Source organism: Salvelinus fontinalis, chromosome 21 (genome assembly GCF_029448725.1).
Source record: "Salvelinus fontinalis isolate EN_2023a chromosome 21, ASM2944872v1, whole genome shotgun sequence".
NCBI lineage: Eukaryota > Metazoa > Chordata > Actinopteri > Salmoniformes > Salmonidae > Salvelinus > Salvelinus fontinalis.
The window spans coordinates 50,105,795-50,132,268 of NC_074685.1; the positions used below are offsets into that span (position 1 = coordinate 50,105,795).

Consider the following 26,474-nt stretch of genomic DNA (forward strand, 5'->3'; position numbering starts at 1 on the left):
ATTCCCGGCCAATGCAGAAAGTTTGAACATGCAATTTCGACAAGTATCCAAATCCCTGGGAAAGAAATCTCTGTTAGATTGCCAGGCTAACAGAAAACTCTGTTCTTGGTAGAATTCTCATCTGACTCTGGAAAAATCAGAGTATGCTTTCATTTACACTTTGGACATTTACACATTCTCAGTAAACTTTGGTGAATCCATTGTAGATTTCCAGTGTGAGGTGATTTACTTTGTGCAAGGTTTAAGTTGTTAAATGGGAAACGAATATCCAACTAGTCAGTGACAACTGTCTTGAGTTTGGCATTTGTGACAACAATGTCCAGGGATTTCCCACAAGCGCCTCACCTTCTAACCACTATTGCCTGGCTTGTGAGCGGTATAGAGCAGAATCTATTACATGTACGTGTTCGTGCGAGTCTCAGCTTCCCAAAGACGGGTCATACTAGTTTCTAGCTCTAACCATTCAGTCTCTACAGATGTTTTTGATAGAAGGGTTAACGCCCAACACTCCACATTTAGGGTTAGTACCAATGCTCCACTTATTTTCAAATGACCAACCCATGTGCTCCTCGTTAGTATAGTGGTGGGTATCCGCCTGTCACGCGGGAGACCGGGGTTCAATTCCCCGACGGGGAGGAAGGACTATTTTGTTAGGGTGTACAATGTCACTGAGCCCACAAAGCAGAAAAATAGCTTGGAATTTAAGCTTTATGATACGATTTCCAGCCTTTGGGGTTATCACTGTTTTGCAAGGCATTGGTTGTTCAGTGGTAGAATTCTCGCCTGCCACGCGGGAGGCCCGGGTTCGATTCCCGGCCAATGCAGAAAGTTTGAACATGCAATTTCGACAAGTATCCAAATCCCTGGGAAAGAAATCTCTGTTAGATTGCCAGGCTAACAGAAAACTCTGTTCTTGGTAGAATTCTCATCTGACTCTGGAAAAATCAGAGTATGCTTTCATTTACACTTTGGACATTTACACATTCTCAGTAAACTTTGGTGAATCCATTGTAGATTTCCAGTGTGAGGTGATTTACTTTGTGCAAGGTTTAAGTTGTTAAATGGGAAACGAATATCCAACTAGTCAGTGACAACTGTCTTGAGTTTGGCATTTGTGACAACAATGTCCAGGGATTTCCCACAAGCGCCTCACCTTCTAACCACTATTGCCTGGCTTGTGAGCGGTATAGAGCAGAATCTATTACATGTACGTGTTCGTGCGAGTCTCAGCTTTCCAAAGACGGGTCATACTAGTTTCTAGCTCTAACCATTCAGGCTCTACAGATGTTTTTGATAGAAGGGTTAACGCCCAACACTCCACATTTAGGGTTAGTACCAATGCTCCACTTATTTTCAAATGGCCAACCCATGTGCTCCTCGTTAGTATAGTGGTGAGTATCCCCGCCTGTCACGCGGGAGACCGGGGTTCAATTCCCCGACGGGGAGGAAGGACTGTTTTGTTAGGGTGTACAATGTCACTGAGCCCACAAAGCAGAAAATATGCTTGGAATTTAAGCTTTATGATACGATTTCCAGCTTTTGGGGTCATCACTGCTTTGCAAGGAATTGGTTGTTCAGTGGTAGAATTTTCGCCTGCCACGCGGGAGGCCTGGGTTCGATTCCCGGCCAATGCAGCAAATCTTGAACATGTAATTTCGACAAGTATCCAAATCCCTGGAAAGAAATCTCTGTTAGATTGCCAGGCTAACAGAAAATTCTGGTCTTGGTAGAATTCTCATCTGTCTCTTGAAAAATCAGAGTTTGCTTTCATTTACACTTTGGACATTTACGCATTCTCAGTAGACTTTGGTGAATCCATTGTAGATTTCCAGTGTGAGGTGATTTACTTTGTGCAAGGTTTAAGTTGTTAAATGGGAAACGAATATTCAACTAGTCAGTGACAACTGTCTTGAGTTTGGCATTTGTGACAACAATGTCCTGGGATTTCCCACAAGCGCCTCACCTTCTAACCACTATTGCCTGGCTTGTGAGCGGTATAGAGCAGAATCAATTACATGTACGTGTTCGTGCGAGTCTCAGCTTCCCAAAGACGGGTCATACTAGTTTCTAGCTCTAACCATTCAGTCTCTACAGATGTTTTTGATAGAAGGGTTAACGCCCAACACTCCACATTTAGGGTTAGTAACAATGCTCCACTTATTTTCAAATGACCAAACCATGTGCTCCTCGTTAGTATAGTGGTGGGTATCCGCCTGTCACGCGGGAGACCGGGGTTCAATTCCCCGACGGGGAGGAAGGACTATTTTGTTAGGGTGTACAATGTCACTGAGCCCACAAAGCAGAAAATATGCTTGGAATTTAAGCTTTATGATACGATTTCCAGCCTTTGGGGTTATCACTGTTTTGCAAAGCATTGGTTGTTCAGTGGTAGAATTCTCGCCTGCCACGCGGGAGGCCCGGGTTCGATTCCCGGCCAATGCAGAAAGTTTGAACATGCAATTTCGACAAGTATCCAAATCCCTGGGAAAGAAATCTCTGTTAGATTGCCAGGCTAACAGAAAACTCTGTTCTTGGTAGAATTCTCATCTGACTCTGGAAAAATCAGAGTATGCTTTCATTTACACTTTGGACATTTACACATTCTCAGTAAACTTTGGTGAATCCATTGTAGATTTCCAGTGTGAGGTGATTTACTTTGTGCAAGGTTTAAGTTGTTAAATGGGAAACGAATATCCAACTAGTCAGTGACAACTGTCTTGAGTTTGGCATTTGTGACAACAATGTCCTGGGATTTTCCACAAGCGCCTCACCTTCTAACCACTATTGCCTGGCTTGTGAGCGGTATAGAGCAGAATCTATTACATGTACGTGTTCGTGCGAGTCTCAGCTTCCCAAAGACGGGTCATACTAGTTTCTAGCTCTAACCATTCAGTCTCTACAGATGTTTTTGATAGAAGGGTTAACGCCCAACACTCCACATTTAGGGTTAGTACCAATGCTCCACTTATTTTCAAATGGCCAACCCATGTGCTCCTCGTTAGTATAGTGGTGAGTATCCCCGCCTGTCACGCGGTAGACCGGGGTTCAATTCCCCGACGGGGAGGAAGGACTATTTTGTTAGGGTGTACAATGTCACTGAGCCCACAAAGCAGAAAATATGATTGGAATTTAAGCTTTATGATACGATTTCCAGCCTTTGGGGTCATCACTGCTTTGCAAGGCATTGGTTGTTCAGTGGTAGAATTCTCGCCTGCCACGCGGGAGGCCCGGGTTCGATTCCCGGCCAATGCAGCAAGTTTTGAACATGTAATTTCGACAAGTATCCAAATCCCTGGGAAAGAAATCTCTGTTAGATTGCCAGGCTAACAGAAAACTCTGTTCTTGGTAGAATTCTCATCTGACTCTTGAAAAATCTGAGTTTGCTTTCATTTACACTTTGGACATTTACGCATTCTCAGTAGACTTTGGTGAATCCATTGTAGATTTCCAGTGTGAGGTGATTTACTTTGTGCAAGGTTTAAGTTGTTAAATGGGAAACGAATATCCAACTAGTCAGTGACAACTGTCTTGAGTTTGGCATTTGTGACAACAATGTCCTGGGATGTCCCACAAGCGCCTCACCTTCTAACCGCTATTGCCTGGCTTGTGAGCGGTATAGAGCAGAATCGATTACATGTACGTGTTCGTGCGAGTCTCAGCTTTCCAGAGACGGGTCATACTAGTTTCTAGCTCTAACCATTCAGTCTCTACAGATGTTTTTGATAGAAGGGTTAACGCCCAACACTCCACATTTAGGGTTAGTACCAATGCTCCACTTATTTTCAAATGGCCAACCCATGTGATCCTCGTTAGTATAGTGGTGAGTATCCCCGCCTGTCACGCGGGAGACCGGGGTTCAATTCCCCGACGGGGAGGAATGACTGTTTTGTTAGGGTGTACAATGTCACTGAGCCCACAAAGCAGAAAATATGCTTGGAATTTAAGCTTTATGATACGATTTCCAGCTTTTGGGGTCATCACTGCTTTGCAAGGAATTGGTTGTTCAGTGGTAGAATTCTCGCCTGCCACGCGGGAGGCCTGGGTTCGATTCCCGGCCAATGCAGCAAATCTTGAACATGTAATTTCGACAAGTATCCAAATCCCTGGAAAGAAATCTCTGTTAGATTGCCAGGCTAACAGAAAATTCTGGTCTTGGTAGAATTCTCATCTGTCTCTTGAAAAATCAGAGTTTGCTTTCATTTACACTTTGGACATTTACGCATTCTCAGTAGACTTTGGTGAATCCATTGTAGATTTCCAGTGTGAGGTGATTTACTTTGTGCAAGGTTTAAGTTGTTAAATGGGAAACGAATATCCAACTAGTCAGTGACAACTGTCTTGAGTTTGGCATTTGTGACAATGTCCTGGGATTTCCCACAAGCGCCTCACCTTCTAACCACTATTGCCTGGCTTGTGAGCGGTATAGAGCAGAATCTATTACATGTACGTGTTCGTGCGAGTCTCAGCTTCCCAAAGACGGGTCATACTAGTTTCTAGCTCTAACCATTCAGTCTCTACAGATGTTTTTGATAGAAGGGTTAACGCCCAACACTCCACATTTAGGGTTAGTAACAATGCTCCACTTATTTTCAAATGACCAACCCATGTGCTCCTCGTTAGTATAGTGGTGGGTATCCGCCTGTCACGCGGGAGACCGGGGTTCAATTCCCGACGGGGAGGAAGGACTATTTTGTTAGGGTGTACAATGTCACTGAGCCCACAAAGCAGAAAATATGCTTGGAATTTAAGCTTTATGATACGATTTCCAGCCTTTGGGGTTATCACTGTTTTGCAAAGCATTGGTTGTTCAGTGGTAGAATTCTCGCCTGCCACGCGGGAGGCCCGGGTTCGATTCCCGGCCAATGCAGAAAGTTTGAACATGCAATTTCGACAAGTATCCAAATCCCTGGGAAAGAAATCTCTGTTAGATTGCCAGGCTAACAGAAAACTCTGTTCTTGGTAGAATTCTCATCTGACTCTGGAAAAATCAGAGTATGCTTTCATTTACACTTTGGACATTTACACATTCTCAGTAAACTTTGGTGAATCCATTGTAGATTTCCAGTGTGAGGTGATTTACTTTGTGCAAGGTTTAAGTTGTTAAATGGGAAACGAATATCCAACTAGTCAGTGACAACTGTCTTGAGTTTGGCATTTGTGACAACAATGTCCTGGGATTTCCCACAAGCGCCTCACCTTCTAACCACTATTGCCTGGCTTGTGAGCGGTATAGAGCAGAATCTATTACATGTACGTGTTCGTGCGAGTCTCAGCTTCCCAAAGACGGGTCATACTAGTTTCTAGCTCTAACCATTCAGTCTCTACAGATGTTTTTGATAGAAGGGTTAACGCCCAACACTCCACATTTAGGGTTAGTACCAATGCTCCACTTATTTTCAAATGGCCAACCCATGTGCTCCTCGTTAGTATAGTGGTGAGTATCCCCGCCTGTCACGCGGTAGACCGGGGTTCAATTCCCCGACGGGGAGGAAGGACTATTTTGTTAGGGTGTACAATGTCACTGAGCCCACAAAGCAGAAAATATGATTGGAATTTAAGCTTTATGATACGATTTCCAGCCTTTGGGGTCATCACTGCTTTGCAAGGCATTGGTTGTTCAGTGGTAGAATTCTCGCCTGCCACGCGGGAGGCCCGGGTTCGATTCCCGGCCAATGCAGCAAGTTTTGAACATGTAATTTCGACAAGTATCCAAATCCCTGGGAAAGAAATCTCTGTTAGATTGCCAGGCTAACAGAAAACTCTGTTCTTGGTAGAATTCTCATCTGACTCTTGAAAAATCTGAGTTTGCTTTCATTTACACTTTGGACATTTACGCATTCTCAGTAGACTTTGGTGAATCCATTGTAGATTTCCAGTGTGAGGTGATTTACTTTGTGCAAGGTTTAAGTTGTTAAATGGGAAACGAATATCCAACTAGTCAGTGACAACTGTCTTGAGTTTGGCATTTGTGACAACAATGTCCTGGGATGTCCCACAAGCGCCTCACCTTCTAACCGCTATTGCCTGGCTTGTGAGCGGTATAGAGCAGAATCGATTACATGTACGTGTTCGTGCGAGTCTCAGCTTTCCAGAGACGGGTCATACTAGTTTCTAGCTCTAACCATTCAGTCTCTACAGATGTTTTTGATAGAAGGGTTAACGCCCAACACTCCACATTTAGGGTTAGTACCAATGCTCCACTTATTTTCAAATGGCCAACCCATGTGATCCTCGTTAGTATAGTGGTGAGTATCCCCGCCTGTCACGCGGGAGACCGGGGTTCAATTCCCCGACGGGGAGGAATGACTGTTTTGTTAGGGTGTACAATGTCACTGAGCCCACCAAGCAGAAAATATGCTTGGAATTTAAGCTTTATGATACGATTTCCAGCTTTTGGGGTCATCACTGCTTTGCAAGGAATTGGTTGTTCAGTGGTAGAATTCTCGCCTGCCACGCGGGAGGCCTGGGTTCGATTCCCGGCCAATGCAGCAAATCTTGAACATGTAATTTCGACAAGTATCCAAATCCCTGGAAAGAAATCTCTGTTAGATTGCCAGGCTAACAGAAAATTCTGGTCTTGGTAGAATTCTCATCTGACTCTTGAAAAATCTGAGTTTGCTTTCATTTACACTTTGGACATTTACACATTCTCAGTAAACTTTGGTGAATCCATTGTAGATTTCCAGTGTGAGGTGATTTACTTTGTGCAAGGTTTAAGTTGTTAAATGGGAAACGAATATCCAACTAGTCAGTGACAACTGTCTTGAGTTTGGCATTTGTGACAACAATGTCCTGGGATTTCCCACAAGCGCCTCACCTTCTAACCACTATTGCCTGGCTTGTGAGCGGTATAGAGCAGAATCTATTACATGTACGTGTTCGTGCGAGTCTCAGCTTCCCAAAGACGGGTCATACTAGTTTCTAGCTCTAACCATTCAGTCTCTACAGATGTTTTTGATAGAAGGGTTAACGCCCAACACTCCACATTTAGGGTTAGTACCAATGCTCCACTTATTTTCAAATGGCCAACCCATGTGCTCCTCGTTAGTATAGTGGTGAGTATCCCCGCCTGTCACGCGGGAGACCGGGGTTCAATTCCCCGACGGGGAGGAAGGACTATTTTGTTAGGGTGTACAATGTCACTGAGCCCACAAAGCAGAAAATATGCTTGGAATTTAAGCTTTATGATACGATTTCCAGCCTTTGGGGTCATCACTGCTTTGCAAGGCATTGGTTGTTCAGTGGTAGATTTCTCGCCTGCCACGCGGGAGGCCCGGGTTCGATTCCCGGCCAATGCAGAAAGATTTGAACATGTAATTTCGACAAGTATCCAAATCCCTGGGAAAGAAATCTCTGTTAGATTGCCAGGCTAACAGAAAACTCTGTTCTTGGTAGAATTCTCATCTGACTCTGGAAAAATCAGAGTATGCTTTCATTTACACTTTGGACATTTACACATTCTCAGTAAACTTTGGTGAATCCATTGTAGATTTCCAGTGTGAGGTGATTTACTTTGTGCAAGGTTTAAGTTGTTAAATGGGAAACGAATATCCAACTAGTCAGTGACAACTGTCTTGAGTTTGGCATTTGTGACAACAATGTCCTGGGATTTCCCACAAGCGCCTCACCTTCTAACCACTATTGCCTGGCTTGTGAGCGGTATAGAGCAGAATCTATTACATGTACGTGTTCGTGCGAGTCTCAGCTTCCCAAAGACGGGTCATACTAGTTTCTAGCTCTAACCATTCAGTCTCTACCGATGTTTTTGATAGAAGGGTTAACGCCCAACACTCCACATTTAGGGTTAGTACCAATGCTCCACTTATTTTCAAATGGCCAACCCATGTGATCCTCGTTAGTATAGTGGTGAGTATCCCCGCCTGTCACGCGGGAGACCGGGGTTCAATTCCCCGACGGGGAGGAATGACTGTTTTGTTAGGGTGTACAATGTCACTGAGCCCACAAAGCAGAAAATATGCTTGGAATTTAAGCTTTATGATACGATTTCCAGCTTTTGGGGTCATCACTGCTTTGCAAGGAATTGGTTGTTCAGTGGTAGAATTCTCGCCTGCCACGCGGGAGGCCTGTGTTCGATTCTCGGCCAATGCAGCAAATCTTGAACATGTAATTTCGACAAGTATCCAAATCCCTGGAAAGAAATCTCTGTTAGATTGCCAGGCTAACAGAAAACTCTGGTCTTGGTAGAATTCTCATCTGTCTCTTGAAAAATCAGAGTTTGCTTTCATTTACACTTTGGACATTTACGCATTCTCAGTAGACTTTGGTGAATCCATTGTAGATTTCCAGTGTGAGGTGATTTACTTTGTGCAAGGTTTAAGTTGTTAAATGGGAAACGAATATCCAACTAGTCAGTGACAACTGTCTTGAGTTTGGCATTTGTGACAACAATGTCCTGGGATTTCCCACAAGCGCCTCACCTTCTAACCGCTATTGCCTGGCTTGTGAGCGGTATAGAGCAGAATCGATTACATGTACGTGTTCGTGCGAGTCTCAGCTTTCCAGAGACGGGTCATACTAGTTTCTAGCTCTAACCATTCAGTCTCTACAGATGTTTTTGATAGAAGGGTTAACGCCCAACACTCCACATTTAGGGTTAGTACCAATGCTCCACTTATTTTCAAATGGCCAACCCATGTGATCCTCGTTAGTATAGTGGTGAGTATCCCCGCCTGTCACGCGGGAGACCGGGGTTCAATTCCCCGACGGGGAGGAATGACTGTTTTGTTAGGGTGTACAATGTCACTGAGCCCACAAAGCAGAAAATATGCTTGGAATTTAAGCTTTATGATACGATTTCCAGCTTTTGGGTCATCACTGCTTTGCAAGGAATTGGTTGTTCAGTGGTAGAATTCTCGCCTGCCACGCGGGAGGCCTGGGTTCGATTCCCGGCCAATGCAGCAAATCTTGAACATGTAATTTCGACAAGTATCCAAATCCCTGGAAAGAAATCTCTGTTAGATTGCCAGGCTAACAGAAAATTCTGGTCTTGGTAGAATTCTCATCTGACTCTTGAAAAATCTGAGTTTGCTTTCATTTACACTTTGGACATTTACGCATTCTCAGTAAACTTTGGTGAATCCATTGTAGATTTCCAGTGTGAGGTGATTTACTTTGTGCAAGGTTTAAGTTGTTAAATGGGAAACGAATATCCAACTAGTCAGTGACAACTGTCTTGAGTTTGGCATTTGTGACAACAATGTCCTGGGATTTCCCACAAGCGCCTCACCTTCTAACCACTATTGCCTGGCTTGTGAGCGGTATAGAGCAGAATCTATTACATGTACGTGTTCGTGCGAGTCTCAGCTTCCCAAAGACGGGTCATACTAGTTTCTAGCTCTAACCATTCAGTCTCTACAGATGTTTTTGATAGAAGGGTTAACGCCCAACACTCCACATTTAGGGTTAGTACCAATGCTCCACTTATTTTCAAATGGCCAACCCATGTGCTCCTCGTTAGTATAGTGGTGAGTATCCCCGCCTGTCACGCGGGAGACCGGGGTTCAATTCCCCGACGGGGAGGAAGGACTATTTTGTTAGGGTGTACAATGTCACTGAGCCCACAAAGCAGAAAATATGCTTGGAATTTAAGCTTTATGATACGATTTCCAGCCTTTGGGGTCATCACTGCTTTGCAAGGCATTGGTTGTTCAGTGGTAGATTTCTCGCCTGCCACGCGGGAGGCCCGGGTTCGATTCCCGGCCAATGCAGAAAGATTTGAACATGTAATTTCGACAAGTATCCAAATCCCTGGGAAAGAAATCTCTGTTAGATTGCCAGGCTAACAGAAAACTCTGTTCTTGGTAGAATTCTCATCTGACTCTGGAAAAATCAGAGTATGCTTTCATTTACACTTTGGACATTTACACATTCTCAGTAAACTTTGGTGAATCCATTGTAGATTTCCAGTGTGAGGTGATTTACTTTGTGCAAGGTTTAAGTTGTTAAATGGGAAACGAATATCCAACTAGTCAGTGACAACTGTCTTGAGTTTGGCATTTGTGACAACAATGTCCTGGGATTTCCCACAAGCGCCTCACCTTCTAACCACTATTGCCTGGCTTGTGAGCGGTATAGAGCAGAATCTATTACATGTACGTGTTCGTGCGAGTCTCAGCTTCCCAAAGACGGGTCATACTAGTTTCTAGCTCTAACCATTCAGTCTCTACAGATGTTTTTGATAGAAGGGTTAACGCCCAACACTCCACATTTAGGGTTAGTACCAATGCTCCACTTATTTTCAAATGGCCAACCCATGTGATCCTCGTTAGTATAGTGGTGAGTATCCCCGCCTGTCACGCGGGAGACCGGGGTTCAATTCCCCGACGGGGAGGAATGACTGTTTTGTTAGGGTGTACAATGTCACTGAGCCCACAAAGCAGAAAATATGCTTGGAATTTAAGCTTTATGATACGATTTCCAGCTTTTGGGTCATCACTGCTTTGCAAGGAATTGGTTGTTCAGTGGTAGAATTCTCGCCTGCCACGCGGGAGGCCTGGGTTCGATTCCCGGCCAATGCAGCAAATCTTGAACATGTAATTTCGACAAGTATCCAAATCCCTGGAAAGAAATCTCTGTTAGATTGCCAGGCTAACAGAAAATTCTGGTCTTGGTAGAATTCTCATCTGACTCTTGAAAAATCTGAGTTTGCTTTCATTTACACTTTGGACATTTACGCATTCTCAGTAAACTTTGGTGAATCCATTGTAGATTTCCAGTGTGAGGTGATTTACTTTGTGCAAGGTTTAAGTTGTTAAATGGGAAACGAATATCCAACTAGTCAGTGACAACTGTCTTGAGTTTGGCATTTGTGACAACAATGTCCTGGGATTTCCCACAAGCGCCTCACCTTCTAACCACTATTGCCTGGCTTGTGAGCGGTATAGAGCAGAATCTATTACATGTACGTGTTCGTGCGAGTCTCAGCTTCCCAAAGACGGGTCATACTAGTTTCTAGCTCTAACCATTCAGTCTCTACAGATGTTTTTGATAGAAGGGTTAACGCCCAACACTCCACATTTAGGGTTAGTACCAATGCTCCACTTATTTTCAAATGGCCAACCCATGTGCTCCTCGTTAGTATAGTGGTGAGTATCCCCGCCTGTCACGCGGGAGACCGGGGTTCAATTCCCCGACGGGGAGGAAGGACTATTTTGTTAGGGTGTACAATGTCACTGAGCCCACAAAGCAGAAAATATGCTTGGAATTTAAGCTTTATGATACGATTTCCAGCCTTTGGGGTCATCACTGCTTTGCAAGGCATTGGTTGTTCAGTGGTAGATTTCTCGCCTGCCACGCGGGAGGCCCGGGTTCGATTCCCGGCCAATGCAGAAAGATTTGAACATGTAATTTCGACAAGTATCCAAATCCCTGGGAAAGAAATCTCTGTTAGATTGCCAGGCTAACAGAAAACTCTGTTCTTGGTAGAATTCTCATCTGACTCTGGAAAAATCAGAGTATGCTTTCATTTACACTTTGGACATTTACACATTCTCAGTAAACTTTGGTGAATCCATTGTAGATTTCCAGTGTGAGGTGATTTACTTTGTGCAAGGTTTAAGTTGTTAAATGGGAAACGAATATCCAACTAGTCAGTGACAACTGTCTTGAGTTTGGCATTTGTGACAACAATGTCCTGGGATTTCCCACAAGCGCCTCACCTTCTAACCACTATTGCCTGGCTTGTGAGCGGTATAGAGCAGAATCTATTACATGTACGTGTTCGTGCGAGTCTCAGCTTCCCAAAGACGGGTCATACTAGTTTCTAGCTCTAACCATTCAGTCTCTACAGATGTTTTTGATAGAAGGGTTAACGCCCAACACTCCACATTTAGGGTTAGTACCAATGCTCCACTTCTTTTCAAATGACCAACCCATGTGCTCCTCGTTAGTATAGTGGTGGGTATCCGCCTGTCACGCGGGAGACCGGGGTTCAATTCCCCGACGGGGAGGAAGGACTATTTTGTTAGGGTGTACAATGTCACTGAGCCCACAAAGCAGAAAATATGCTTGGAATTTAAGCTTTATGATACGATTTCCAGCCTTTGGGGTTATCACTGTTTTGCAAGGCATTGGTTGTTCAGTGGTAGAATTCTCGCCTGCCACGCGGGAGGCCCGGGTTCGATTCCCGGCCAATGCAGAAAGTTTGAACATGCAATTTCGACAAGTATCCAAATCCCTGGGAAAGAAATCTCTGTTAGATTGCCAGGCTAACAGAAAACTCTGTTCTTGGTAGAATTCTCATCTGACTCTGGAAAAATCAGAGTATGCTTTCATTTACACTTTGGACATTTACACATTCTCAGTAAACTTTGGTGAATCCATTGTAGATTTCCAGTGTGAGGTGATTTACTTTGTGCAAGGTTTAAGTTGTTAAATGGGAAACGAATATCCAACTAGTCAGTGACAACTGTCTTGAGTTTGGCATTTGTGACAACAATGTCCTGGGATTTCCCACAAGCGCCTCACCTTCTAACCACTATTGCCTGGCTTGTGAGCGGTATAGAGCAGAATCTATTACATGTACGTGTTCGTGCGAGTCTCAGCTTCCCAAAGACGGGTCATACTAGTTTCTAGCTCTAACCATTCAGTCTCTACAGATGTTTGTGATAGAAGGGTTAACGCCCAACACTCCACATTTAGGGTTAGTACCAATGCTCCACTTCTTTTCAAATGACCAACCCATGTGCTCCTCGTTAGTATAGTGGTGGGTATCCGCCTGTCACGCGGGAGACCGGGGTTCAATTCCCCGACGGGGAGGAAGGACTATTTTGTTAGGGTGTACAATGTCACTGAGCCCACAAAGCAGAAAATATGCTTGGAATTTAAGCTTTATGATACGATTTCCAGCCTTTGGGGTTATCACTGTTTTGCAAGGCATTGGTTGTTCAGTGGTAGAATTCTCGCCTGCCACGCGGGAGGCCCGGGTTCGATTCCCGGCCAATGCAGAAAGTTTGAACATGCAATTTCGACAAGTATCCAAATCCCTGGGAAAGAAATCTCTGTTAGATTGCCAGGCTAACAGAAAACTCTGTTCTTGGTAGAATTCTCATCTGACTCTGGAAAAATCAGAGTATGCTTTCATTTACACTTTGGACATTTACACATTCTCAGTAAACTTTGGTGAATCCATTGTAGATTTCCAGTGTGAGGTGATTTACTTTGTGCAAGGTTTAAGTTGTTAAATGGGAAACGAATATCCAACTAGTCAGTGACAACTGTCTTGAGTTTGGCATTTGTGACAACAATGTCCAGGGATTTCCCACAAGCGCCTCACCTTCTAACCACTATTGCCTGGCTTGTGAGCGGTATAGAGCAGAATCTATTACATGTACGTGTTCGTGCGAGTCTCAGCTTTCCAAAGACGGGTCATACTAGTTTCTAGCTCTAACCATTCAGGCTCTACAGATGTTTTTGATAGAAGGGTTAACGCCCAACACTCCACATTTAGGGTTAGTACCAATGCTCCACTTATTTTCAAATGGCCAACCCATGTGATCCTCGTTAGTATAGTGGTGAGTATCCCCGCCTGTCACGCAGGAGACCGGGGTTCAATTCCCCGACGGGGAGGAATGACTGTTTTGTTAGGGTGTACAATGTCACTGAGCCCACAAAGCAGAAAATATGCTTGGAATTTAAGCTTTATGATACGATTTCCAGCTTTTGGGGTCATCACTGCTTTGCAAGGAATTGGTTGTTCAGTGGTAGAATTCTCGCCTGCAACGCGGGAGGCCTGGGTTCGATTCCCGGCCAATGCAGCAAATCTTGAACATGTAATTTCGACAAGTATCCAAATCCCTGGAAAGAAATCTCTGTTAGATTGCCAGGCTAACAGAAAATTCTGGTCTTGGTAGAATTCTCATCTGACTCTTGAAAAATCTGAGTTTGCTTTCATTTACACTTTGGACATTTACGCATTCTCAGTAAACTTTGGTGAATCCATTGTAGATTTCCAGTGTGAGGTGATTTACTTTGTGCAAGGTTTAAGTTGTTAAATGGGAAACGAATATCCAACTAGTCAGTGACAACTGTCTTGAGTTTGGCATTTGTGACAACAATGTCCTGGGATTTCCCACAAGCGCCTCACCTTCTAACCACTATTGCCTGGCTTGTGAGCGGTATAGAGCAGAATCTATTACATGTACGTGTTCGTGCGAGTCTCAGCTTCCCAAAGACGGGTCATACTAGTTTCTAGCTCTAACCATTCAGTCTCTACAGATGTTTTTGATAGAAGGGTTAACGCCCAACACTCCACATTTAGGGTTAGTACCAATGCTCCACTTATTTTCAAATGCCCAACCCATGTGCTCCTCGTTAGTATAGTGGTGAGTATCCCCGCCTGTCACGCGGGAGACCGGGGTTCAATTCCCCGACGGGGAGGAAGGACTATTTTGTTAGGGTGTACAATGTCACTGAGCCCACAAAGCAGAAAATATGCTTGGAATTTAAGCTTTATGATACGATTTCCAGCCTTTGGGGTCATCACTGCTTTGCAAGGCATTGGTTGTTCAGTGGTAGATTTCTCGCCTGCCACGCGGGAGGCCCGGGTTCGATTCCCGGCCAATGCAGAAAGATTTGAACATGTAATTTCGACAAGTATCCAAATCCCTGGGAAAGAAATCTCTGTTAGATTGCCAGGCTAACAGAAAACTCTGTTCTTGGTAGAATTCTCATCTGACTCTGGAAAAATCAGAGTATGCTTTCATTTACACTTTGGACATTTACACATTCTCAGTAAACTTTGGTGAATCCATTGTAGATTTCCAGTGTGAGGTGATTTACTTTGTGCAAGGTTTAAGTTGTTAAATGGGAAACGAATATCCAACTAGTCAGTGACAACTGTCTTGAGTTTGGCATTTGTGACAACAATGTCCTGGGATTTCCCACAAGCGCCTCACCTTCTAACCACTATTGCCTGGCTTGTGAGCGGTATAGAGCAGAATCTATTACATGTACGTGTTCGTGCGAGTCTCAGCTTCCCAAAGACGGGTCATACTAGTTTCTAGCTCTAACCATTCAGTCTCTACAGATGTTTTTGATAGAAGGGTTAACGCCCAACACTCCACATTTAGGGTTAGTACCAATGCTCCACTTCTTTTCAAATGACCAACCCATGTGCTCCTCGTTAGTATAGTGGTGGGTATCCGCCTGTCACGCGGGAGACCGGGGTTCAATTCCCCGACGGGGAGGAAGGACTATTTTGTTAGGGTGTACAATGTCACTGAGCCCACAAAGCAGAAAATATGCTTGGAATTTAAGCTTTATGATACGATTTCCAGCCTTTGGGGTTATCACTGTTTTGCAAGGCATTGGTTGTTCAGTGGTAGAATTCTCGCCTGCCACGCGGGAGGCCCGGGTTCGATTCCCGGCCAATGCAGAAAGTTTGAACATGCAATTTCGACAAGTATCCAAATCCCTGGGAAAGAAATCTCTGTTAGATTGCCAGGCTAACAGAAAACTCTGTTCTTGGTAGAATTCTCATCTGACTCTGGAAAAATCAGAGTATGCTTTCATTTACACTTTGGACATTTACACATTCTCAGTAAACTTTGGTGAATCCATTGTAGATTTCCAGTGTGAGGTGATTTACTTTGTGCAAGGTTTAAGTTGTTAAATGGGAAACGAATATCCAACTAGTCAGTGACAACTGTCTTGAGTTTGGCATTTGTGACAACAATGTCCAGGGATTTCCCACAAGCGCCTCACCTTCTAACCACTATTGCCTGGCTTGTGAGCGGTATAGAGCAGAATCTATTACATGTACGTGTTCGTGCGAGTCTCAGCTTTCCAAAGACGGGTCATACTAGTTTCTAGCTCTAACCATTCAGTCTCTACAGATGTTTTTGATAGAAGGGTTAACGCCCAACACTCCACATTTAGGGTTAGTACCAATGCTCCACTTCTTTTCAAATGACCAACCCATGTGCTCCTCGTTAGTATAGTGGTGGGTATCCGCCTGTCACGCGGGAGACCGGGGTTCAATTCCCCGACGGGGAGGAAGGACTATTTTGTTAGGGTGTACAATGTCACTGAGCCCACAAAGCAGAAAATATGCTTGGAATTTAAGCTTTATGATACGATTTCCAGCCTTTGGGGTTATCACTGTTTTGCAAGGCATTGGTTGTTCAGTGGTAGAAATCTCGCCTGCCACGCGGGAGGCCCGGGTTCGATTCCCGGCCAATGCAGAAAGTTTGAACATGCAATTTCGACAAGTATCCAAATCCCTGGGAAAGAAATCTCTGTTAGATTGCCAGGCTAACAGAAAACTCTGTTCTTGGTAGAATTCTCATCTGACTCTGGAAAAATCAGAGTATGCTTTCATTTACACTTTGGACATTTACACATTCTCAGTAAACTTTGGTGAATCCATTGTAGATTTCCAGTGTGAGGTGATTTACTTTGTGCAAGGTTTAAGTTGTTAAATGGGAAACGAATATCCAACTAGTCAGTGACAACTGTCTTGAGTTTGGCATTTGTGACAACAATGTCCTGGGATTTCCCACAAGCGCCTCACCTTCTAACCGCTATTGCCTGGCTTGTGAGTGGTATAGAGCAGAATCGATTACATGTACGTGTTCGTGCGAGTCTCAGCTTTCCAGCGACGGGTCATACTAGTTTCTAGCTCTAACCATTCAGGCTCTACAGATGTTTTTGATAGAAGGGTAAACGCCCAACACTCCACATTTAGGATTAGTACCAATGCTCCACTTATTTTCAAATAACCAACCATGTGCTCCTCGTTAGTATAGTGGTGAGTATCCCCGCCTGTCACGCGGGAGACCGGGGTTCAATTCCCCGACGGTGAGGAAGGACTATTTTGTTAGGGTGTACAATGTCACTGAGCCCACAAAGCAGAAAATATGCTTGGAATTTAAGCTTTATGATACGATTTCCAGCCTTTGGGGTCATCACTGCTTTGCAAGGCATTGGTTGTTCAGTGGTAGAATTCTCGCCTGCCACGCGGGAGGCCCGGGTTCGATTCCCGGCCAATGCAGAAAGATTTGAACATGTAATTTCGACAAGTATCCAAATCCCTGGGAAAGAAATCTCTGTTAGATTGCCAGGCTAACAGAAAACTCTGTTCTTGGTAGAATTCTCATCTGACTCTGGAAAAATCAGAGTATGCTTTCATTTACACTTTGGACATTTACACATTCTCAGTAAACTTTGGTGAATCCATTGTAGATTTCCAGTGTGAGGTGATTTACTTTGTGCAAGGTTTAAGTTGTTAAATGGGAAACGAATATCCAACTAGTCAGTGACAACTGTCTTGAGTTTGGCATTTGTGACAACAATGTCCTGGGATTTCCCACAAGCGCCTCACCTTCTAACCACTATTGCCTGGCTTGTGAGCGGTATAGAGCAGAATCTATTACATGTACGTGTTTGTGCGAGTCTCAGCTTCCCAAAGACGGGTCATACTAGTTTCTAGCTCTAACCATTCAGTCTCTACAGATGTTTTTGATAGAAGGGTTAACGCCCAACACTCCACATTTAGGGTTAGTACCAATGCTCCACTTATTTTCAAATGGCCAACCCATGTGCTCCTCGTTAGTATAGTGGTGAGTATCCCCGCCTGTCACGCGGGAGACCGGGGTTCAATTCCCCGACGGGGAGGAAGGACTATTTTGTTAGGGTGTACAATGTCACTGAGCCCACAAAGCAGAAAATATGCTTGGAATTTAAGCTTTATGATGCGATTTCCAGCCTTTGGGGTCATCACTGCTTTGCAAGGCATTGGTTGTTCAGTGGTAGATTTCTCGCCTGCCACGCGGGAGGCCCGGGTTCGATTCCCGGCCAATGCAGAAAGATTTGAACATGTAATTTCGACAAGTATCCAAATCCCTGGGAAAGAAATCTCTGTTAGATTGCCAGGCTAACAGAAAACTCTGTTCTTGGTAGAATTCTCATCTGACTCTGGAAAAATCAGAGTATGCTTTCATTTACACTTTGGACATTTACACATTCTCAGTAAACTTTGGTGAATCCATTGTAGATTTCCAGTGTGAGGTGATTTACTTTGTGCAAGGTTTAAGTTGTTAAATGGGAAACGAATATCCAACTAGTCAGTGACAACTGTCTTGAGTTTGGCATTTGTGACAACAATGTCCTGGGATTTCCCACAAGCGCCTCACCTTCTAACCACTATTGCCTGGCTTGTGAGCGGTATAGAGCAGAATCTATTACATGTACGTGTTCGTGCGAGTCTCAGCTTCCCAAAGACGGGTCATACTAGTTTCTAGCTCTAACCATTCAGTCTCTACAGATGTTTTTGATAGAAGGGTTAACGCCCAACACTCCACATTTAGGGTTAGTACCAATGCTCCACTTCTTTTCAAATGACCAACCCATGTGCTCCTCGTTAGTATAGTGGTGGGTATCCGCCTGTCACGCGGGAGACCGGGGTTCAATTCCCCGACGGGGAGGAAGGACTATTTTGTTAGGGTGTACAATGTCACTGAGCCCACAAAGCAGAAAATATGCTTGGAATTTAAGCTTTATGATACGATTTCCAGCCTTTGGGGTTATCACTGTTTTGCAAGGCATTGGTTGTTCAGTGGTAGAATTCTCGCCTGCCACGCGGGAGGCCCGGGTTCGATTCCCGGCCAATGCAGAAAGTTTGAACATGCAATTTCGACAAGTATCCAAATCCCTGGGAAAGAAATCTCTGTTAGATTGCCAGGCTAACAGAAAACTCTGTTCTTGGTAGAATTCTCATCTGACTCTGGAAAAATCAGAGTATGCTTTCATTTACACTTTGGACATTTACACATTCTCAGTAAACTTTGTTGAATCCATTGTAGATTTCCAGTGTGAGGTGATTTACTTTGTGCAAGGTTTAAGTTGTTAAATGGGAAACGAATATCCAACTAGTCAGTGACAACTGTCTTGAGTTTGGCATTTGTGACAACAATGTCCTGGGATTTCCCACAAGCGCCTCACCTTCTAACCGCTATTGCCTGGCTTGTGAGCGGTATAGAGCAGAATCGATTACATGTACGTGTTCGTGCGAGTCTCAGCTTTCCAGAGACGGGTCATACTAGTTTCTAGCTCTAACCATTCAGTCTCTACAGATGTTTTTGATAGAAGGGTTAATGCCCAACACTCCACATTTAGGGTTAGTACCAATGCTCCACTTCTTTTCAAATGACCAACCCATGTGCTCCTCGTTAGTATAGTGGTGGGTATCCGCCTGTCACGCGGGAGACCGGGGTTCAATTCCCCGACGGGGAGGAAGGACTATTTTGTTAGGGTGTACAATGTCACTGAGCCCACAAAGCAGAAAATATGCTTGGAATTTAAGCTTTATGATACGATTTCCAGCCTTTGGGGTTATCACTGTTTTGCAAGGCATTGGTTGTTCAGTGGTAGAATTCTCGCCTGCCACGCGGGAGGCCCGGGTTCGATTCCCGGCCAATGCAGAAAGATTTGAACATGTAATTTCGACAAGTATCCAAATCCCTGGGAAAGAAATCTCTGTTAGATTGCCAGGCTAACAGAAAACTCTGGTCTTGGTAGAATTCTCATCTGACTCTGGAAAAATCAGAGTATGCTTTCATTTACACTTTGGACATTTACACATTCTCAGTAAACTTTGGTGAATCCATTGTAGATTTCCAGTGTGAGGTGATTTACTTTGTGCAAGGTTTAAGTTGTTAAATGGGAAACGAATATCCAACTAGTCAGTGACAACTGTCTTGAGTTTGGCATTTGTGACAACAATGTCCTGGGATTTCCCACAAGCGCCTCACCTTCTAACCACTATTGCCTGGCTTGTGAGCGGTATAGAGCAGAATCTATTACATGTACGTGTTCGTGCGAGTCTCAGCTTCCCAAAGACGGGTCATACTAGTTTCTAGCTCTAACCATTCAGTCTCTACAGATGTTTTTGATAGAAGGGTTAACGCCCAACACTCCACATTTAGGGTTAGTACCAATGCTCCACTTATTTTCAAATGGCCAACCCATGTGCTCCTCGTTAGTATAGTGGTGAGTATCCCCGCCTGTCACGCGGGAGACCGGGGTTCAATTCCCCGACGGGGAGGAAGGACTATTTTGTTAGGGTGTACAATGTCACTGAGCCCACAAAGCAGAAAATATGCTTGGAATTTAAGCTTTATGATGCGATTTCCAGCCTTTGGGGTCATCACTGCTTTGCAAGGCATTGGTTGTTCAGTGGTAGATTTCTCGCCTGCCACGCGGGAGGCCCGGGTTCGATTCCCGGCCAATGCAGAAAGATTTGAACATGTAATTTCGACAAGTATCCAAATCCCTGGGAAAGAAATCTCTGTTAGATTGCCAGGCTAACAGAAAACTCTGTTCTTGGTAGAATTCTCATCTGACTCTGGAAAAATCAGAGTATGCTTTCATTTACACTTTGGACATTTACACATTCTCAGTAAACTTTGGTGAATCCATTGTAGATTTCCAGTGTGAGGTGATTTACTTTGTGCAAGGTTTAAGTTGTTAAATGGGAAACGAATATCCAACTAGTCAGTGACAACTGTCTTGAGTTTGGCATTTGTGACAACAATGTCCTGGGATTTCCCACAAGCGCCTCACCTTCTAACCACTATTGCCTGGCTTGTGAGCGGTATAGAGCAGAATCTATTACATGTACGTGTTCGTGCGAGTCTCAGCTTCCCAAAGACGGGTCATACTAGTTTCTAGCTCTAACCATTCAGTCTCTACAGATGTTTTTGATAGAAGGGTTAACGCCCAACACTCCACATTTAGGGTTAGTACCAATGCTCCACTTCTTTTCAAATGACCAACCCATGTGCTCCTCGTTAGTATAGTGGTGGGTATCCGCCTGTCACGCGGGAGACCGGGGTTCAATTCCCCGACGGGGAGGAAGGACTATTTTGTTAGGGTGTACAATGTCACTGAGCCCACAAAGCAGAAAATATGCTTGGAATTTAAGCTTTATGATACGATTTCCAGCCTTTGGGGTCATCACTGCTTTGCACGGCATTGGTTGTTCAGTGGTAGAATTCTCGCCTGCCACGCGGGAGGCCCGGGTTCGATTCCCGGCCAATGCAGAAAGATTTGAACATGTAATTTCGACAAGTATCCAAATCCCTGGGAAAGAAATCTCTGTTAGATTGCCAGGCTAACAGAAAACTCTGTTCTTGGTAGAATTCTCATCTGACTCTGGAAAAATCAGAGTATGCTTTCATTTACACTTTGGACATTTACACATTCTCAGTAAACTTTGGTGAATCCATTGTAGATTTCCAGTGTGAGGTGATTTACTTTGTGCAAGGTTTAAGTTGTTAAATGGGAAACGAATATCCAACTAGTCAGTGACAACTGTCTTGAGTTTGGCATTTGTGACAACAATGTCCTGGGATTTCCCACAAGCGCCTCACCTTCTAACCACTATTGCCTGGCTTGTGAGCGGTATAGAGCAGAATCTATTACATGTACGTGTTCGTGCGAGTCTCAGCTTCCCAAAGACGGGTCATACTAGTTTCTAGCTCTAACCATTCAGTCTCTACAGATGTTTTTGATAGAAGGGTTAACGCCCAACACTCCACATTTAGGGTTAGTACCAATGCTCCACTTATTTTCAAATGGCCAACCCATGTGCTCCTCGTTAGTATAGTGGTGAGTATCCCCGCCTGTCACGCGGGAGACCGGGGTTCAATTCCCCGACGGGGAGGAAGGACTATTTTGTTAGGGTGTACAATGTCACTGAGCCCACAAAGCAGAAAATATGCTTGGAATTTAAGCTTTATGATACGATTTCCAGCCTTTGGGGTTATCACTGTTTTGCAAGGCATTGGTTGTTCAGTGGTAGAATTCTCGCCTGCCACGCGGGAGGCCCGGGTTCGATTCCCGGCCAATGCAGAAAGTTTGAACATGCAATTTCGACAAGTATCCAAATCCCTGGGAAAGAAATCTCTGTTAGATTGCCAGGCTAACAGAAAACTCTGTTCTTGGTAGAATTCTCATCTGACTCTGGAAAAATCAGAGTATGCTTTCATTTACACTTTGGACATTTACACATTCTCAGTAAACTTTGGTGAATCCATTGTAGATTTCCAGTGTGAGGTGATTTACTTTGTGCAAGGTTTAAGTTGTTAAATGGGAAACGAATATCCAACTAGTCAGTGACAACTGTCTTGAGTTTGGCATTTGTGACAACAATGTCCTGGGATTTCCCACAAGCGCCTCACCTTCTAACCGCTATTGCCTGGCTTGTGAGCGGTATAGAGCAGAATCGATTACATGTACGTGTTCGTGCGAGTCTCAGCTTTCCAGAGACGGGTCATACTAGTTTCTAGCTCTAACCATTCAGTCTCTACAGATGTTTTTGATAGAAGGGTTAATGCCCAACACTCCACATTTAGGGTTAGTACCAATGCTCCACTTCTTTTCAAATGACCAACCCATGTGCTCCTCGTTAGTATAGTGGTGGGTATCCGCCTGTCACGCGGGAGACCGGGGTTCAATTCCCCGACGGGGAGGAAGGACTATTTTGTTAGGGTGTACAATGTCACTGAGCCCACAAAGCAGAAAATATGCTTGGAATTTAAGCTTTATGATACGATTTCCAGCCTTTGGGGTTATCACTGTTTTGCAAGGCATTGGTTGTTCAGTGGTAGAATTCTCGCCTGCCACGCGGGAGGCCCGGGTTCGATTCCCGGCCAATGCAGAAAGTTTGAACATGCAATTTCGACAAGTATCCAAATCCCTGGGAAAGAAATCTCTGTTAGATTGCCAGGCTAACAGAAAACTCTGTTCTTGGTAGAATTCTCATCTGACTCTGGAAAAATCAGAGTATGCTTTCATTTACACTTTGGACATTTACACATTCTCAGTAAACTTTGGTGAATCCATTGTAGATTTCCAGTGTGAGGTGATTTACTTTGTGCAAGGTTTAAGTTGTTAAATGGGAAACGAATATCCAACTAGTCAGTGACAACTGTCTTGAGTTTGGCATTTGTGACAACAATGTCCAGGGATTTCCCACAAGCGCCTCACCTTCTAACCACTATTGCCTGGCTTGTGAGCGGTATAGAGCAGAATCTATTACATGTACGTGTTCGTGCGAGTCTCAGCTTTCCAAAGACGGGTCATACTAGTTTCTAGCTCTAACCATTCAGGCTCTACAGATGTTTTTGATAGAAGGGTTAACGCCCAACACTCCACATTTAGGGTTAGTACCAATGCTCCACTTATTTTCAAATGACCAACCCATGTGCTCCTCGTTAGTATAGTGGTGAGTATCCCCGCCTGTCACGCGGGAGACCGGGGTTCAATTCCCCGACGGTGAGGAAGGACTATTTTGTTAGGTTGTACATTGTCACTGAGCCCACAAAGCAGAAAATATGCTTGGAATTTAAGCTTTATGATACGATTTCCAGCCTTTGGGGTTATCACTGATTTGCAAGGCATTGGTTGTTCAGTGGTAGAAATCTCACCTGCCACGCGGGAGGCACGGGTTCGATTCCCGGCCAATGCAGAAAGTTTTGAACATGTAATTTCGACAAGTATCCAAATCCCTGGGAAAGAAATCTCTGTTAGATTGCCAGGCTAACAGAAAACTCTGTTCTTGGTAGAATTCTCATCTGACTCTGGAAAAATCAGAGTATGCTTTCATTTACACTTTGGACATTTACACATTCTCAGTAAACTTTGGTGAATCCATTGTAGATTTCCAGTGTGAGGTGATTTACTTTGTGCAAGGTTTAAGTTGTTAAATGGGAAACGAATATCCAACTAGTCAGTGACAACTGTCTTGAGTTTGGCATTTGTGACAACAATGTCCAGGGATTTCCCACAAGCGCCTCACCTTCTAACCACTATTGCCTGGCTTGTGAGCGGTATAGAGCAGAATCTATTACATGTACGTGTTCGTGCGAGTCTCAGCTTTCCAAAGACGGGTCATACTAGTTTCTAGCTCTAACCATTCAGGCTCTACAGATGTTTTTGATAGAAGGGTTAACGCCCAACACTCCACATTTAGGGTTAGTACCAATGCTCCACTTATTTTCAAATGACCAACCCATGTGCTCCTCGTTAGTATAGTGGTGGGTATCCGCCTGTCACGCGGGAGACCGGGGTTCAATTCCCCGACGGGGAGGAAGGACTATTTTGTTAGGGTGTACAATGTCACTGAGCCCACAAAGCAGAAAATATGCTTGGAATTTAAGCTTTATGATACGATTTCCAGCCTTTGGGGTTATCACTGTTTTGCAAGGCATTGGTTGTTCAGTGGTAGAATTCTCGCCTGCCACGCGGGAGGCCCGGGTTCGATTCCCGGCCAATGCAGAAAGTTTGAACATGCAATTTCGACAAGTATCCAAATCCCTGGGAAAGAAATCTCTGTTAGATTGCCAGGCTAACAGAAAACTCTGTTCTTGGTAGAATTCTCATCTGACTCTGGAAAAATCAGAGTATGCTTTCATTTACACTTTGGACATTTACACATTCTCAGTAAACTTTGGTGAATCCATTGTAGATTTCCAGTGTGAGGTGATTTACTTTGTGCAAGGTTTAAGTTGTTAAATGGGAAACGAATATCCAACTAGTCAGTGACAACTGTCTTGAGTTTGGCATTTGTGACAACAATGTCCTGGGATTTCCCACAAGCGCCTCACCTTCTAACCACTATTGCCTGGCTTGTGAGCGGTATAGAGCAGAATCTATTACATGTACGTGTTCGTGCGAGTCTCAGCTTTCCAAAGACGGGTCATACTAGTTTCTAGCTCTAACCATTCAGGCTCTACAGATGTTTTTGATAGAAGGGTTAACGCCCAACACTCCACATTTAGGGTTAGTACCAATGCTCCACTTCTTTTCAAATGACCAACCCATGTGCTCCTCGTTAGTATAGTGGTGAGTATCCCCGCCTGTCACGCGGGAGACCGGGGTTCAATTCCCCGACGGTGAGGAAGGACTATTTTGTTAGGGTGTACATTGTCACTGAGCCCACAAAGCAGAAAATATGCTTGGAATTTAAGCTTTATGATACGATTTCCAGCCTTTGGGGTTATCACTGATTTGCAAGGCATTGGTTGTTCAGTGGTAGAAATCTCACCTGCCACGCGGGAGGCACGGGTTCGATTCCCGGCCAATGCAGAAAGTTTTGAACATGTAATTTCGACAAGTATCCAAATCCCTGGGAAAGAAATCTCTGTTAGATTGCCAGGCTAACAGAAAACTCTGTTCTTGGTAGAATTCTCATCTGACTCTGGAAAAATCAGAGTATGCTTTCATTTACACTTTGGACATTTACACATTCTCAGTAAACTTTGGTGAATCCATTGTAGATTTCCAGTGTGAGGTGATTTACTTTGTGCAAGGTTTAAGTTGTTAAATGGGAAACGAATATCCAACTAGTCAGTGACAACTGTCTTGAGTTTGGCATTTGTGACAACAATGTCCTGGGATTTCCCACAAGCGCCTCACCTTCTAACCACTATTGCCTGGCTTGTGAGCGGTATAGAGCAGAATCGATTACATGTACGTGTTCGTGCGAGTCTCAGCTTCCCAAAGACGGGTCATACTAGTTTCTAGCTCTAACCATTCAGTCTCTACAGATGTTTTTGATAGAAGGGTTAACGCCCAACACTCCACATTTAGGGTTAGTACCAATGCTCCCCTTATTTTCAAATGGCCAACACATGTGCTCCTCGTTAGTATAGTGGTGAGTATCCCCGCCTGTCACGCGGGAGACCGGGGTTCAATTCCCTGACGGGGAGGAAGGACTATTTTGTTAGGGTGTACAATGTCACTGAGCCCACAAAGCAGAAAATATGCTTGGAATTTAAGCTTTATGATACGATTTCCAGCCTTTGGGGTTATCACTGCTTTGCAAGGCATTGGTTGTTCAGTGGTAGAATTCTCGCCTGCCACGCGGGAGGCCCGGGTTCGATTCCCGGCCAATGCAGCAAGTTTTATAGTATCCCCCTCAAAATCCCTGCTGCAGTGTGTGCAAACCTGGTCAAGAACTACAGGAAACCTATGATCTTTGTAATTGCAAACAAAGGTTTCTGTACCAAATATTAAGTTCTGCTTTTCTGATGTATCAAATACTTATGTCATGCATTAAAATGCAAATTAATTACTTAAAAATCATACAATGTGATTTTCGGGATTTTTGTTTTAGATTCCGCCTCTCACAGTTGAAGTGTACCTATGATAAAAATTACAGACCTCTACATTCTTTGTAAGTAGGAACACCTGCAAAATCGGCAGTGTATCAAATACTTGTTCTCCCCACTGTACGTGTTCGTGAGAGTTATAGCATAATAGTTTCTACCTGTAACCATTCAGTCTCTACACATGTTTTTGTTAGAAGAGTTAACACCCAACACTCCAAATTTAAGGTTAGTACCCAATACTCCACATTTTTTCAGCAATATATCAGCAATATATCCACCAACTAAGTAACAATATGGTATGCCACCTGCTCCTCGTTAGTATAGTGGTGAGAATCCTCCCTG

The 26,474-nt window shown here is 44.1% G+C and overlaps 48 non-coding genes across 48 annotated transcripts; all 48 read left to right on the top strand.

Annotated features, from left to right (window-relative positions):
- The first annotated feature begins 753 nt into the window (after positions 1–753).
- Positions 754–824, top strand: trnag-gcc (transfer RNA glycine (anticodon GCC)). Its single transcript has one exon. It is a non-coding gene; the product is annotated as a tRNA-Gly (tRNA).
- Positions 825–1,374: 550 nt separating this feature from the next.
- On the top strand, positions 1,375–1,446 carry trnad-guc (transfer RNA aspartic acid (anticodon GUC)). Its single transcript has one exon. It is a non-coding gene; the product is annotated as a tRNA-Asp (tRNA).
- Positions 1,447–1,563: 117 nt separating this feature from the next.
- On the top strand, positions 1,564–1,634 carry trnag-gcc (transfer RNA glycine (anticodon GCC)). The gene has a single exon. It is a non-coding gene; the product is annotated as a tRNA-Gly (tRNA).
- Positions 1,635–2,371: 737 nt separating this feature from the next.
- On the top strand, positions 2,372–2,442 carry trnag-gcc (transfer RNA glycine (anticodon GCC)). Its single transcript has one exon. It is a non-coding gene; the product is annotated as a tRNA-Gly (tRNA).
- A 550-nt stretch (positions 2,443–2,992) lies between these two features.
- On the top strand, positions 2,993–3,064 carry trnad-guc (transfer RNA aspartic acid (anticodon GUC)). The gene has a single exon. It is a non-coding gene; the product is annotated as a tRNA-Asp (tRNA).
- Positions 3,065–3,181: 117 nt separating this feature from the next.
- Positions 3,182–3,252, top strand: trnag-gcc (transfer RNA glycine (anticodon GCC)). The gene has a single exon. It is a non-coding gene; the product is annotated as a tRNA-Gly (tRNA).
- Positions 3,253–3,803: 551 nt separating this feature from the next.
- Positions 3,804–3,875, top strand: trnad-guc (transfer RNA aspartic acid (anticodon GUC)). Its single transcript has one exon. It is a non-coding gene; the product is annotated as a tRNA-Asp (tRNA).
- A 117-nt stretch (positions 3,876–3,992) lies between these two features.
- Positions 3,993–4,063, top strand: trnag-gcc (transfer RNA glycine (anticodon GCC)). Its single transcript has one exon. It is a non-coding gene; the product is annotated as a tRNA-Gly (tRNA).
- A 733-nt stretch (positions 4,064–4,796) lies between these two features.
- Positions 4,797–4,867, top strand: trnag-gcc (transfer RNA glycine (anticodon GCC)). Its single transcript has one exon. It is a non-coding gene; the product is annotated as a tRNA-Gly (tRNA).
- Positions 4,868–5,417: 550 nt separating this feature from the next.
- On the top strand, positions 5,418–5,489 carry trnad-guc (transfer RNA aspartic acid (anticodon GUC)). The gene has a single exon. It is a non-coding gene; the product is annotated as a tRNA-Asp (tRNA).
- Positions 5,490–5,606: 117 nt separating this feature from the next.
- Positions 5,607–5,677, top strand: trnag-gcc (transfer RNA glycine (anticodon GCC)). The gene has a single exon. It is a non-coding gene; the product is annotated as a tRNA-Gly (tRNA).
- A 551-nt stretch (positions 5,678–6,228) lies between these two features.
- On the top strand, positions 6,229–6,300 carry trnad-guc (transfer RNA aspartic acid (anticodon GUC)). Its single transcript has one exon. It is a non-coding gene; the product is annotated as a tRNA-Asp (tRNA).
- Positions 6,301–6,417: 117 nt separating this feature from the next.
- On the top strand, positions 6,418–6,488 carry trnag-gcc (transfer RNA glycine (anticodon GCC)). The gene has a single exon. It is a non-coding gene; the product is annotated as a tRNA-Gly (tRNA).
- Positions 6,489–7,038: 550 nt separating this feature from the next.
- Positions 7,039–7,110, top strand: trnad-guc (transfer RNA aspartic acid (anticodon GUC)). The gene has a single exon. It is a non-coding gene; the product is annotated as a tRNA-Asp (tRNA).
- Positions 7,111–7,227: 117 nt separating this feature from the next.
- On the top strand, positions 7,228–7,298 carry trnag-gcc (transfer RNA glycine (anticodon GCC)). The gene has a single exon. It is a non-coding gene; the product is annotated as a tRNA-Gly (tRNA).
- A 551-nt stretch (positions 7,299–7,849) lies between these two features.
- trnad-guc (transfer RNA aspartic acid (anticodon GUC)) lies at positions 7,850–7,921 on the top strand. Its single transcript has one exon. It is a non-coding gene; the product is annotated as a tRNA-Asp (tRNA).
- Positions 7,922–8,659: 738 nt separating this feature from the next.
- trnad-guc (transfer RNA aspartic acid (anticodon GUC)) lies at positions 8,660–8,731 on the top strand. The gene has a single exon. It is a non-coding gene; the product is annotated as a tRNA-Asp (tRNA).
- A 116-nt stretch (positions 8,732–8,847) lies between these two features.
- Positions 8,848–8,918, top strand: trnag-gcc (transfer RNA glycine (anticodon GCC)). The gene has a single exon. It is a non-coding gene; the product is annotated as a tRNA-Gly (tRNA).
- A 550-nt stretch (positions 8,919–9,468) lies between these two features.
- trnad-guc (transfer RNA aspartic acid (anticodon GUC)) lies at positions 9,469–9,540 on the top strand. Its single transcript has one exon. It is a non-coding gene; the product is annotated as a tRNA-Asp (tRNA).
- Positions 9,541–9,657: 117 nt separating this feature from the next.
- On the top strand, positions 9,658–9,728 carry trnag-gcc (transfer RNA glycine (anticodon GCC)). The gene has a single exon. It is a non-coding gene; the product is annotated as a tRNA-Gly (tRNA).
- Positions 9,729–10,279: 551 nt separating this feature from the next.
- Positions 10,280–10,351, top strand: trnad-guc (transfer RNA aspartic acid (anticodon GUC)). Its single transcript has one exon. It is a non-coding gene; the product is annotated as a tRNA-Asp (tRNA).
- A 116-nt stretch (positions 10,352–10,467) lies between these two features.
- Positions 10,468–10,538, top strand: trnag-gcc (transfer RNA glycine (anticodon GCC)). The gene has a single exon. It is a non-coding gene; the product is annotated as a tRNA-Gly (tRNA).
- Positions 10,539–11,088: 550 nt separating this feature from the next.
- Positions 11,089–11,160, top strand: trnad-guc (transfer RNA aspartic acid (anticodon GUC)). The gene has a single exon. It is a non-coding gene; the product is annotated as a tRNA-Asp (tRNA).
- Positions 11,161–11,277: 117 nt separating this feature from the next.
- On the top strand, positions 11,278–11,348 carry trnag-gcc (transfer RNA glycine (anticodon GCC)). The gene has a single exon. It is a non-coding gene; the product is annotated as a tRNA-Gly (tRNA).
- A 738-nt stretch (positions 11,349–12,086) lies between these two features.
- trnag-gcc (transfer RNA glycine (anticodon GCC)) lies at positions 12,087–12,157 on the top strand. The gene has a single exon. It is a non-coding gene; the product is annotated as a tRNA-Gly (tRNA).
- Positions 12,158–12,894: 737 nt separating this feature from the next.
- On the top strand, positions 12,895–12,965 carry trnag-gcc (transfer RNA glycine (anticodon GCC)). Its single transcript has one exon. It is a non-coding gene; the product is annotated as a tRNA-Gly (tRNA).
- A 550-nt stretch (positions 12,966–13,515) lies between these two features.
- On the top strand, positions 13,516–13,587 carry trnad-guc (transfer RNA aspartic acid (anticodon GUC)). The gene has a single exon. It is a non-coding gene; the product is annotated as a tRNA-Asp (tRNA).
- A 738-nt stretch (positions 13,588–14,325) lies between these two features.
- On the top strand, positions 14,326–14,397 carry trnad-guc (transfer RNA aspartic acid (anticodon GUC)). Its single transcript has one exon. It is a non-coding gene; the product is annotated as a tRNA-Asp (tRNA).
- A 117-nt stretch (positions 14,398–14,514) lies between these two features.
- On the top strand, positions 14,515–14,585 carry trnag-gcc (transfer RNA glycine (anticodon GCC)). Its single transcript has one exon. It is a non-coding gene; the product is annotated as a tRNA-Gly (tRNA).
- A 738-nt stretch (positions 14,586–15,323) lies between these two features.
- On the top strand, positions 15,324–15,394 carry trnag-gcc (transfer RNA glycine (anticodon GCC)). The gene has a single exon. It is a non-coding gene; the product is annotated as a tRNA-Gly (tRNA).
- Positions 15,395–16,131: 737 nt separating this feature from the next.
- trnag-gcc (transfer RNA glycine (anticodon GCC)) lies at positions 16,132–16,202 on the top strand. Its single transcript has one exon. It is a non-coding gene; the product is annotated as a tRNA-Gly (tRNA).
- Positions 16,203–16,751: 549 nt separating this feature from the next.
- Positions 16,752–16,823, top strand: trnad-guc (transfer RNA aspartic acid (anticodon GUC)). Its single transcript has one exon. It is a non-coding gene; the product is annotated as a tRNA-Asp (tRNA).
- A 117-nt stretch (positions 16,824–16,940) lies between these two features.
- trnag-gcc (transfer RNA glycine (anticodon GCC)) lies at positions 16,941–17,011 on the top strand. The gene has a single exon. It is a non-coding gene; the product is annotated as a tRNA-Gly (tRNA).
- A 551-nt stretch (positions 17,012–17,562) lies between these two features.
- On the top strand, positions 17,563–17,634 carry trnad-guc (transfer RNA aspartic acid (anticodon GUC)). Its single transcript has one exon. It is a non-coding gene; the product is annotated as a tRNA-Asp (tRNA).
- Positions 17,635–17,751: 117 nt separating this feature from the next.
- Positions 17,752–17,822, top strand: trnag-gcc (transfer RNA glycine (anticodon GCC)). Its single transcript has one exon. It is a non-coding gene; the product is annotated as a tRNA-Gly (tRNA).
- Positions 17,823–18,560: 738 nt separating this feature from the next.
- trnag-gcc (transfer RNA glycine (anticodon GCC)) lies at positions 18,561–18,631 on the top strand. The gene has a single exon. It is a non-coding gene; the product is annotated as a tRNA-Gly (tRNA).
- Positions 18,632–19,368: 737 nt separating this feature from the next.
- On the top strand, positions 19,369–19,439 carry trnag-gcc (transfer RNA glycine (anticodon GCC)). The gene has a single exon. It is a non-coding gene; the product is annotated as a tRNA-Gly (tRNA).
- A 551-nt stretch (positions 19,440–19,990) lies between these two features.
- trnad-guc (transfer RNA aspartic acid (anticodon GUC)) lies at positions 19,991–20,062 on the top strand. The gene has a single exon. It is a non-coding gene; the product is annotated as a tRNA-Asp (tRNA).
- A 117-nt stretch (positions 20,063–20,179) lies between these two features.
- Positions 20,180–20,250, top strand: trnag-gcc (transfer RNA glycine (anticodon GCC)). Its single transcript has one exon. It is a non-coding gene; the product is annotated as a tRNA-Gly (tRNA).
- Positions 20,251–20,988: 738 nt separating this feature from the next.
- On the top strand, positions 20,989–21,059 carry trnag-gcc (transfer RNA glycine (anticodon GCC)). Its single transcript has one exon. It is a non-coding gene; the product is annotated as a tRNA-Gly (tRNA).
- A 551-nt stretch (positions 21,060–21,610) lies between these two features.
- Positions 21,611–21,682, top strand: trnad-guc (transfer RNA aspartic acid (anticodon GUC)). The gene has a single exon. It is a non-coding gene; the product is annotated as a tRNA-Asp (tRNA).
- A 117-nt stretch (positions 21,683–21,799) lies between these two features.
- trnag-gcc (transfer RNA glycine (anticodon GCC)) lies at positions 21,800–21,870 on the top strand. The gene has a single exon. It is a non-coding gene; the product is annotated as a tRNA-Gly (tRNA).
- A 737-nt stretch (positions 21,871–22,607) lies between these two features.
- Positions 22,608–22,678, top strand: trnag-gcc (transfer RNA glycine (anticodon GCC)). Its single transcript has one exon. It is a non-coding gene; the product is annotated as a tRNA-Gly (tRNA).
- Positions 22,679–23,228: 550 nt separating this feature from the next.
- On the top strand, positions 23,229–23,300 carry trnad-guc (transfer RNA aspartic acid (anticodon GUC)). The gene has a single exon. It is a non-coding gene; the product is annotated as a tRNA-Asp (tRNA).
- A 926-nt stretch (positions 23,301–24,226) lies between these two features.
- trnag-gcc (transfer RNA glycine (anticodon GCC)) lies at positions 24,227–24,297 on the top strand. Its single transcript has one exon. It is a non-coding gene; the product is annotated as a tRNA-Gly (tRNA).
- A 550-nt stretch (positions 24,298–24,847) lies between these two features.
- Positions 24,848–24,919, top strand: trnad-guc (transfer RNA aspartic acid (anticodon GUC)). Its single transcript has one exon. It is a non-coding gene; the product is annotated as a tRNA-Asp (tRNA).
- Positions 24,920–25,658: 739 nt separating this feature from the next.
- Positions 25,659–25,730, top strand: trnad-guc (transfer RNA aspartic acid (anticodon GUC)). Its single transcript has one exon. It is a non-coding gene; the product is annotated as a tRNA-Asp (tRNA).
- Positions 25,731–25,847: 117 nt separating this feature from the next.
- trnag-gcc (transfer RNA glycine (anticodon GCC)) lies at positions 25,848–25,918 on the top strand. Its single transcript has one exon. It is a non-coding gene; the product is annotated as a tRNA-Gly (tRNA).
- Positions 25,919–26,474: the final 556 nt, after the last annotated feature.